This window comes from Lissotriton helveticus, chromosome 1_1 (assembly GCF_964261635.1).
Source record: "Lissotriton helveticus chromosome 1_1, aLisHel1.1, whole genome shotgun sequence".
Taxonomy (NCBI): Eukaryota; Metazoa; Chordata; class Amphibia; order Caudata; family Salamandridae; genus Lissotriton; species Lissotriton helveticus.
This window is the reverse complement of record NC_136057.1, coordinates 1,805,924,938-1,805,934,562: the sequence shown is the minus strand read 5'-3', so window position 1 is coordinate 1,805,934,562 and position 9,625 is coordinate 1,805,924,938. Positions and strand designations below refer to the sequence as shown.

Sequence of the window (9,625 nt, the reverse complement as noted above, 5' to 3'; positions counted from 1 at the left end):
GCATAAAGCGGGTGTCACTTTAATGAAGCACAAAAATGCAGGGTGGGCACCAGCTCTCCTGGCAATTTACAAACAGCGCTCACAAGGTGCTGGGGTCCAAAGTCCAGGGGAAAAAGGCTGGGCTCAGGCAGGCCAGCACACAGGGCCCTCCAGCAGTGAGGCAGTCCCTCGTGGTGGTTCCTCCTGGAGCCCAGCAGCAGCAACAGGCTCCCCAATCACAAGAACAGCACGCCTTTCATGGGGTCAAAGCCCCTATATTTATATTCAATCTTTGCTTTGTCTGCCCTGGCACATGGCTTGGGGGAACCAGCAAAAACTGGTCCAGGGGGGAATTGGAGCACTTTGTTTACCAGGCTCCTCTTCCCCTTTGTCAGGTGGGGGTTCTTCATCAGACACACCACAAGGGGGTGGAGCCAGTAGTTTACAGGCTAGGCACAGACCTATTCAGGGACCAGGGACTTCTCATTCCACTACTCCAATTGCAGATGTCCCATTTAGCCTAGTGCTGACTCACCCTGTCTCTCCTGGAGCTACACACACCTCACCAGCTTCGGTCACTCAAAATCCAGACATGCAATTCACATCAGGCAGGCAGACACATAGCACACAGAAATGCCAACTTCTAAAAGTGGCATTTCTAAAATAGTTATAATAATTCTGCGCACACCATAGTGCAGCATTTATTATTACTATTCCAAATATACTAAACTTGACCACGCTGCTCCTCTCATATCAGTAATTACCACTGAAACACTTCTCAGGGAATCCCCAATGCATTCCTATGGGAGGGCAGCCTCACAGTAGTGAGAAACCAAAATGTCTGTTTGTCACTACCAGGACATGTCACACACTTAAGGTACATGTCCTACCTTTTACCTACATTGCACCCTGCCCATAGGGCTAGCTAGGGTCTACCTTAGGGGTGACTGACATGCAGCAAAAGGGGGGGTCACAGACATGGCACACACTTCAGGTGCCTTGTCACAACAGCAGTAGCAATGCGCACACTGGCCCTGTAATGGCTGAGGCCTGAGATAGGTTTCAAAGGCTACTTTGGTGGGTTGCTCAATAAGTGCTGCAAGCCCAACAGTAGCATTTAATTTACGAGCCCTGGGTATATGAGATACCACCTTACAAGGGACTGACAGGTAAATTAAATAGGTCGAAAAGATGTAGACCAATATTACCATGTTTAACACAGAGAGTAGACACACTTTACACTAGACAACAGTGCTAAAGTTCCCTAAGAGTCCTAAAATCTCCAACACCATGTCAGAGAAAAGGCTAGGAGAAAGGCAAAAAGTTTAGGGGTGACCCTGCAAAAATGGCCAAGTCCAACAGTTTGCATCACAAATTATGGGTTATTTACTATGGATTACTGGACTGCACAAGACTATTGGTGAAATGTGGGACTATATGCAAGTCTAAGAGTTGAAAAAAGAAGACAACTGAAGGTAAGAAACCCAACTTTTAATTTATAATTACAATTTTTTTAGAAAAATGCCAATTAAATTAGGGAAATTCATTTTCAAAACAGGCAAGTAAGGTGATTTAGGGATTAGTGTAGATTAGAAATGGAGGATGTGTGCAATATTGTCTAGGTAGTCTGAAGCCACCATCACTGAAAATTGGCGAATTGCACCCAATCGTCGCTCCGACATTTCTTTTGTTCTTGTTGAAATTTATGGGTTCGGACTACCATTCGAAGATTGTGCAATTCTCTTTTCTTTGAAACTTCGCTCCCTCAAAATTTCAAATAAATTATTGGAGTTAGAATTGCATTTACCTCTATGGCATTAACTGTTTTTGCTCCTCCCTCTAAGCAGGTCGAGTAGCAGTTTCACCACTTCAAACTGAAACGTGGCTTCCTCCTGCGACCTGACCTGCTGAGATGGCCAATCCAAGTGTCTTCAAAGTAATTTAGAAGGGGTGCCAATGTGTCCTCGTTGCAGTAAAATACTCAGGTTCTGTAATAGAAGTGTAGTATTTATCTACGCTGTCATTAGGAACAAAGCAAAGTACTGTTAGTTTCTTCCATTCAAATTGCAGTTTACTGACTGATATCTAATCCTCAAGTAAGGATTTTTTGGGAATTGTTCTCCAATAAGTCTGTGAAATGAGAAAAAAACATCATTGAATTTGGGTGTCCGTGACGTGACGGAGATTAATTTTGTTAATCATAGGTCATTCAAGGTCAATTAAACTTTTCTAGGACTTTTGTCCATGGTTTTAGTTGTTTTCACTGACACAAATTCAGTGTATGTTGAGGTTTGTTTATCAGGGAGTAAACTGTACACTAAGTGCTCTACTGTATGATTAATGTAGGCATGAATAGTGTATATTTGGGTGAATGGCTGGGGTGTGGATTTAAACTGCAAATCCATTGTCCAAATTTCACTAGTCTCTAACTTAACATGGTTATGGGGTGTGCTAAACATTAAAATTATTTTAGGAGGGTTTTTGTTGTCATGCAAAGGAAAGGTTTCATTAGTTACAGGTACTGTAAGTTCAGGAGGAATGTTAATGTCTGAGAAGGTTTGGGCTGTTACACGTAGGGGTTTGCTGCCTGATTTTACGCAGTGTAATTCTGCATAGGTTGGGGATTGTGGGCATACAACTTGCTACTTGAGTAGGAATGTATTGTGATACCTCCCTCAAAACAGAGTCACAGGGTTCATTGGAAGTGGATGCTGGGTCTTTCATTTCATTTATATTTTCTGTTACCTCTATCTCCATTGCAGAGGCAGAGTGGTTATGCGTGGTGGTCCTTTCAACAGTGTCACCAAGAGTAACCTCTCTATCTGTGCAGTGGGATGAGTAATAATGCACACACGTCCAATGACACCAGGGCTCAGTTAATCTCTCTTTACAATAAACGTAGCCACAATAACTTAACAGTCTATTTCCCCTGCTTGTTTTCAAATATTTGGCTTGGTTTCTTGATGCCATTTCCTGTAGAAAGAAGAAAAAGAGCAAACATTGTTTTAATGATTTTGTTTATGGTTGCTTTGAACTATTGTTGACTGCAATGGAAAACTTAGGGGCCCATTAAGATGTTGGGCAGATCGCCACTGCCCGCTTGGCGGTGGTGATCCGCCCTACATCCTAGCCCGCCCACCACCCATTTCCCCCACCATATTAGTATGGTGGGGGGACCGCAGCGGAAGGGAAGAGGGTTTACTATGGTGGCGGTGTCTGTTAGACACCGCCATCTATATTATGATGGGTGTGGAAGGATGCCTTTCTGTGACAACATTTCCGCCATGGAAAGGCATGCGGGAATGGACTGCGGGGGCCTGTTATGGGCCCCCAGCTACTCAGGGGGGGTGGGGGGTGGACATGGGGGGTACCTACGGTATCCCCCAGAAGTTCCATCCACAACATGGCAGGCACCGCGCGGTGCCTGCCATGTTGTGCATAGAAGTGCACAACATGCCTTCCTGGCATTGTGGCAGGCGGTGCTGAGTGCACCGCCTGCCACAATGACAGGAATGCAGGATGCGCCCGCCACAGTGGCGGGCGCATCCTAATTGCCCCCACGGGATCCCCGCCCTTATGGCGGGCGGTCTCATTTCCCGATAGGACAGCCTGTCATCCTAATGACCCCCTAAGTGTACATTAAATATTTCATAGCTTTTTTAACAAAATTGTACCAGGATTTAATTGCTTTGACTTTGCAGTGTTGGTTTGGAATTGTTTGCTGCCTTGATACCTTTGATGGAAAATGGTTCTTTTTGGAGAGATTTCACAGAATGAAACAGGTTACCTTTATTAGGTTTCTCTGTAATGTGGCTGGAAAGTCCTGGAGCAAATGCTAGGTTTCTCTGAATTTTTCTTTCAGTTGTTCCATCTGTTGTGTTTTGTGCTTTAGCTTCCTTTGTTCTGGAAATAGTAAAGACATTTTCTTCGTTTTTTTATTTGAAAATGTTAGTTTGGAAATTAGCCTGCAAAGTAAATGTTTATTCCTTATTTGCTAGAAAAAGAGTCATTTTCTTTTTGTTTACATCCAATTTTTAATGCAATATTATTTTTAAATCAAATGTCTCTTAACTTGAAGCCTGTGAACAAAAGTTATTATTTGTGGTTTTTCATCATGTTTACCTTGTATAGTTTGGCTTCTTCTCAGTTGATGGGTTTTATTTGGTTTTTTTCTGATTTAGGATGTGTTCTTCCACACTGTTGGGGTAATATGATTTCATCTATAGAGAATTATAAAAAATAAAATGTTTTATTGCATCTTTGACAAAGAACATATTAGAAAATGTGTAATTTACAGTTTATATTTTAATTTTTAATTTAAGTACATTCAATTTGCCCCATCTCCATCCAACACTTTCCCTGAAGCAAGCACCAGTCGGATTAGGAATCCAAATTTTTGCCCCCATCACTATCCAACACATTCCCTGAGGCAAGCACCGGTCGCAGTAGGTATAGTAAATTAGCCCCAACCACCATTCTGCACTTTCTCTGAGCATCTTCCAGGAGGCAAACAAATGGATGTGATAAAATAGTATTATTAAAACATATCATGGACGAGTGCCTGCTAATATATTGTTTGTGAAATTTCTAGGTTTTTTTGGGTATTCAGATCATTTTGCAAAGTTTACCTACAGTTGTTTCTGTAATGGTTTGTTTGTTCAAGGTTGGGAATTGGTGTTGCTGTATGTCCAATCTCTGTTTATATCTAAAGTACAATTTAAATAATGTCTTTTTTGGCTTTTGGTCTTTTAACTTTTAAATACATTTTGTAGGTTTATTCACTTACTTTTCCAAGGATAGATAATGTCTGAAGTAGACTAGGAGCTGTTTTTTAAATACAGTAAATGCTGTAAATAAGTTAAAAATATATTGTAAGTACCTGAGAATAAGGTGTAAGCATTTGGAAGCTGTTCACTTTTAAATGTACAATTACTTCTGTCTGTAGATGGCAGTGTTCAACTGGATTTGTGAAAGTACTCCCACTGCATGTGTCACCATGGGAGTCAGTGTACAAATGAGCACAAAATGGTGGATGATTTCTTTTATATGTTTTTTGGGGGCTAAATGAGAATTTAAATGAATATATGTTTTGGAAACAGTTTTTTCGTGTGATTCACACACAGACAGAATGTATATTTATTTTGTCTGGTCTAAAAATGTTCGTTTATACGTTCCTTCTCTGAATGTTAGCCATTTACAGTAGATGGTAGGTTGGGTGCTGTAATAAAAATAGTTGAAGGACTGCTGTTTTTGTTCCTCAAGTTTATTGTCTGTATAAGCTCTTTTTGCCACAAACAGTGGTGTGCATTTTACAATAAATGCTGTAAATATATGTGTTATTTTCGAAAAATATCAAGCATATTTTTAATTGTTGCTATTAATACCCAGGTCGTTTAGTGTTTATTAGAAAGAATACCTCAGTATTAACATACTACCCACTCAAAACACCTGTTTCCCTCGCATCCCGTCCCAGTTATGGATGAAAAAATGTATGCTTTCTGAAATGTTAGTAATTAACATTGAATATATATTATGCATTGTAATGGTATGCGTTGTATTAGTATGCATTGTAATGAATGCGTTGTAATGGTAGTTTTAATATATCTCATTGAACATGCGTTGTAATAGCTTGCATTGTAAAAACATACGCTGTAATGGTATTTGCATTGTAAAAATGACGATGTAAAAGTATGCATTCTAATGGTTTGCATTGTTATGTCATTTAATCGTTTAAGACACTTAAAATACAATGGGACAGATTCTCTGAAGGATTTTGAAGTATGTGTTGTTCTGCTACTAATGTACTATCTTAGCACTCTTACATTCCTTTGTAAATTGGTGCCAAAAAATCTGAAATAGGAAGATTCACTGATCATTCATAAGTAATTAGAACAAATAGAAAAGACTGTGTCCTCTTTGCACTTTTACTAACAGGGAGTTGGACGCTTCAGGGCCGATTCACAAGGTTATTTAGGAGTTCATAAAAGTGTACTCCTGCAGTAGTACTTCTGAAATATACCAACATCATTACATTCCCATGGGAAAAGCCTTGGAGAAGAGTCTGCCTAAGAAGACACGTTTTCAAAACTTTCCTCCTTGTTTGACAGTCCTCGAAAGAGTGAACTATGATGGCCCTTTTGCTTATACCAGGCTCTATATTTAACCTGAAAGGTGAATACTGAGTGGTATCACATATATTTTTTTGTTTCCCATTGCATGAAAAAGGGACAAAAATAAATATGTAATTGGGCATTTAAGCTAAGGTTTGATTGCAGATATTTAGTTCCGTGGACAATTTTAGGAAGAAATTCTTTTAAGAAAACGCAGCTGTTTGCTTATTTCTTTAAAACCAGTCTGGTTTCATTGAGGGCTGATCATCACACTCTCTAAAAGACAAGGGCCAGAATTTTCAAAAGAGGAATGCAACACAGTGCAGTACAGGACTTAATGAGGTTGTGCTGCATTGCATGACAGTGAGGGAGCAGGAGAGTGCCATATCTACAGAGATGTGGCTCTCTCCTCCCCTTTCCCTAGCGCTGGTGCTGATTTCAGCTGCCATGCTCCATGCACAAACCTTAGTGCTATAGCGCTAAAGTGCGTACCTGAGTCTGCCATAGGATTTGTACAGGAAGGGCACCCTTCCTATACAAAATACTATGTTTAGACACGTTCAAATACTTTTTCCACTTTGTATGTATGCTGCAAGGTGCAGAAAGCATGCAAAGTAGGAATAGAGAGCAGAAATGAAAACATTTCTACTTTTAACGCTTCCTTTGAAATTGGTTTAACCTTTGCTGCTAAACCGTGTCTTCAATTGTAGATAGGGTTTTGCGTCAAAAGGCATGGTTTGGTATATGGGAACACCAATGTACCACCCATGTAATGCCCCCTTGGTGCCAGCGGCGGCTCCTACTCTAAGGCAAAGGAGTGTTGTCCCACTGCTTTGAAGCAGTAAAAGAAAGGAAACATAAAATGATAATAACTCAAGGTTATTATCATTTCATGTTTTCCTGCTGCGGTGGGTTTGTTGTTGGAGAGAGGTTGCTTCAATGAGAGGGGAGCAGGAGGAGATGTTTGCCAACTCCAATTGCGCATAAATTGTTGGCTGGTCTTCTCAGGCCAGTCAAACATTCATGTGCACTTTGCATATTCTCCACTCAGGCTGCATTCCAGCCTGCATTGAGAACATGCCCAGGCTCCCATTTCTTGGCTGAGAACTGAACCATGGAACTCAGTCCAATCACAATGCAGCCTGGATGCCCTCTGTTCTGGCCCTAGGGGAGAGACAGTGACAGACAAATGGAGGAGAGAGGCGGAATAAGGTGTTTTTTATTCTTTATAAAAACCCCTTACCTCCTCACCACCACCCTGATCCGTGCCAGCCACTACAGATTGGTGCTAAGTAATGTAAAGCAATGCTTCATGCTGCTTTGCGTTCCTTGTAGGGTACTCTCTAATGCAGAACAAGTTTTGCATTGGAAATTAAATAGGTAAAAAAACATTTTGTGCTGGTTTGCGTCACTTTTGTGATGCTAACCCAGCGTACAATGTTTGAAAATGTACCCCAATGTGCCCACATGCAAGCAAGTTTTGAAAGCATTCTTCTGTGGTTTAAAATCCTTTACCACCATATCTTTCTCTTTGAGGAATTAAGAAACAGTTTCCATTAGATAGATCTGGAACAACAGTGACATTTGTGGAATGTGATAATGAAGCTTTAATTCATAGAAAAAAACAATTAAAGCTCCTGAAGGAAGATGATTTGTGAAAGAGCATGCAAGGAATATGAATGGAAGGTAACGCTCTGATTCAACAGCATTGACTTGGGTGTTACATGGTCCCTTAATATTTCTCTTTATAGTGTTGTAGCCCCCTTCCCATAGAAACTCTAATCTAAATGCTTGCAGTATGATGAGCAGAGTGCCAACAAAATGCCCTGTATTGGTGGCAGACTTGCCTATACAGACTTGGTAAGTCCATGCTTGCATGTTATTCACCATTAATCATCACTGTCTCCAAATTGCACAGTAATGGCATATTTATGCAATTGTAACGCACTGCGCTGCGTTACAGAAAAAGGGCAGGAATGTGCCATGGTTATTATAGAAGGGTTTATTCCTGCCCTTTCCCTAGCAATGGCTAACAGTGGGCCACATAGAGCTAATGCTGTCACCCTTGCCAAAGGTTACATGGACGTTATTTAGGAAATAGATTTGAAAAAAACCTTAGAAATTCACTGAAATAAAACAGTAATGATATGGCCCGCTCCATCTCTATATTGGACGGCCAAGCACAGTGGAGTTGATCCGGAGCCAGAGCAGCGCCGGAGCAGCGTCTGGAGAAGCTTGCAGCTGAGGCGCCAAGCCAATTCCCGGATCCCGGAGCCAAAGGCAGGCCCGGACTGGCCATTGCGGGCACCGGGCAATCCCCCGGTGCGCCGCAAGGGTGGGGGCCGGTTTTGGTCCCTGGGGGCCGTTTTTGTTACAGGGCTGTTTTTGCAGCATAGCTGCAAAATCGGCCCTGTAACAAAATCGACCGAAACCGGCCCCGGCAAAGAGCTTGGTCGCACCTCCAGGGGGCCGGCCGAGCACTTTGCCAGGGCCGGTTTTGGTTCTCAGTCCGGCCCTGGCCAAAGGTGTCGGCGTTTGGCGCCCTGCCCCGGTGTGGGGGCATGCTCTGTTGTGTGGTGCCCCACAAGAGTGGTCCCCCGGCTCCCCCCCTCCTGCTACTCTACTCCTCCACATGCCAACCCCCCTCGCAAGTCCGGCAGCTGTAGTGGGCTGCTGTGAAAGAGCGGGCCCAGGAGTCAGCAGCGACGGCTCGGTCAGACCGAGTGCGGTTTGCAGTCCCCCAGTGTGCCCCCACTTGCCTGCCAGCATCACCGGCTCTGCCTGCATCCCAGCAGCATAGAAGACGGGGGCCATATCGGTGGTGCACAATGGACACCAGCATTTCTCAGCGACCCAAGAACCTCAAGGTACATGGTGAGTGCATGTACACATGTAGCACCGCTTAGGGGTGTGAGGGGTGGAAGGAGCACCCAAACATGAAGGACTTCTGAGGCACCACAGGGGCATCGCTCACACTTCCCATTAAAGAGACTGCCCCACGCTTCCCACTCTAATCACCTCCTAATCCCCTTACTGCAGGGGAAAGGTTGGAAAGCTGCTAAGGTGGATAGCACCTATCCTCCAGTCCGCTGTTATATCACAGAGGTGAAGCATAATATCTACCCATCTCAATCGTATTCAACCATGCAATGAGGACAGGGAGAGTCAGGAAAGAGCAACTTAAAACTCATATAAAAAATGCAAGGACAGAGTCCTCCCGTGATAACTTGAGCATGGTGGAATCCCCACTTTTGGACACATCTCAGAACTGTGTGACACAGGGACTTGCTCAGCTATCTGTAATCCATCTCCAGACACCCCATGGCAATGCTGCCTTACAAATATCATCTGGGATGTCACCCTCTGCCAGTCTCAATCTCCTCTTCTTAAAATTCGGTGTGGCAGTCCCAGTGGTGACTGCCTCTTAAGTGGCGACATTGAAGGACTTTTTCAAAAATGCTGCTGCACTAAAAAAGATAGGGTTCATTTCACATAGGGCAGCATTGGACACCATCCAGGCCCAATCATCACCAGAC

At 42.9% G+C, this 9,625-nt stretch overlaps 1 long non-coding RNA gene across 1 annotated transcript; it reads right to left on the bottom strand.

Annotated features, from left to right (window-relative positions):
• Window positions 1–2,852: 2,852 nt before the first annotated feature.
• Window positions 2,853–4,201, bottom strand: LOC144774835 (uncharacterized). Its single transcript, XR_013600532.1, has 3 exons — window positions 4,102–4,201; window positions 3,767–3,882; window positions 2,853–2,952 (listed from the first exon to the last, which is right to left on the bottom strand). It is a non-coding gene; the product is annotated as an uncharacterized LOC144774835 (long non-coding RNA).
• Between the last annotated feature and the right edge of the window lie 5,424 nt (window positions 4,202–9,625).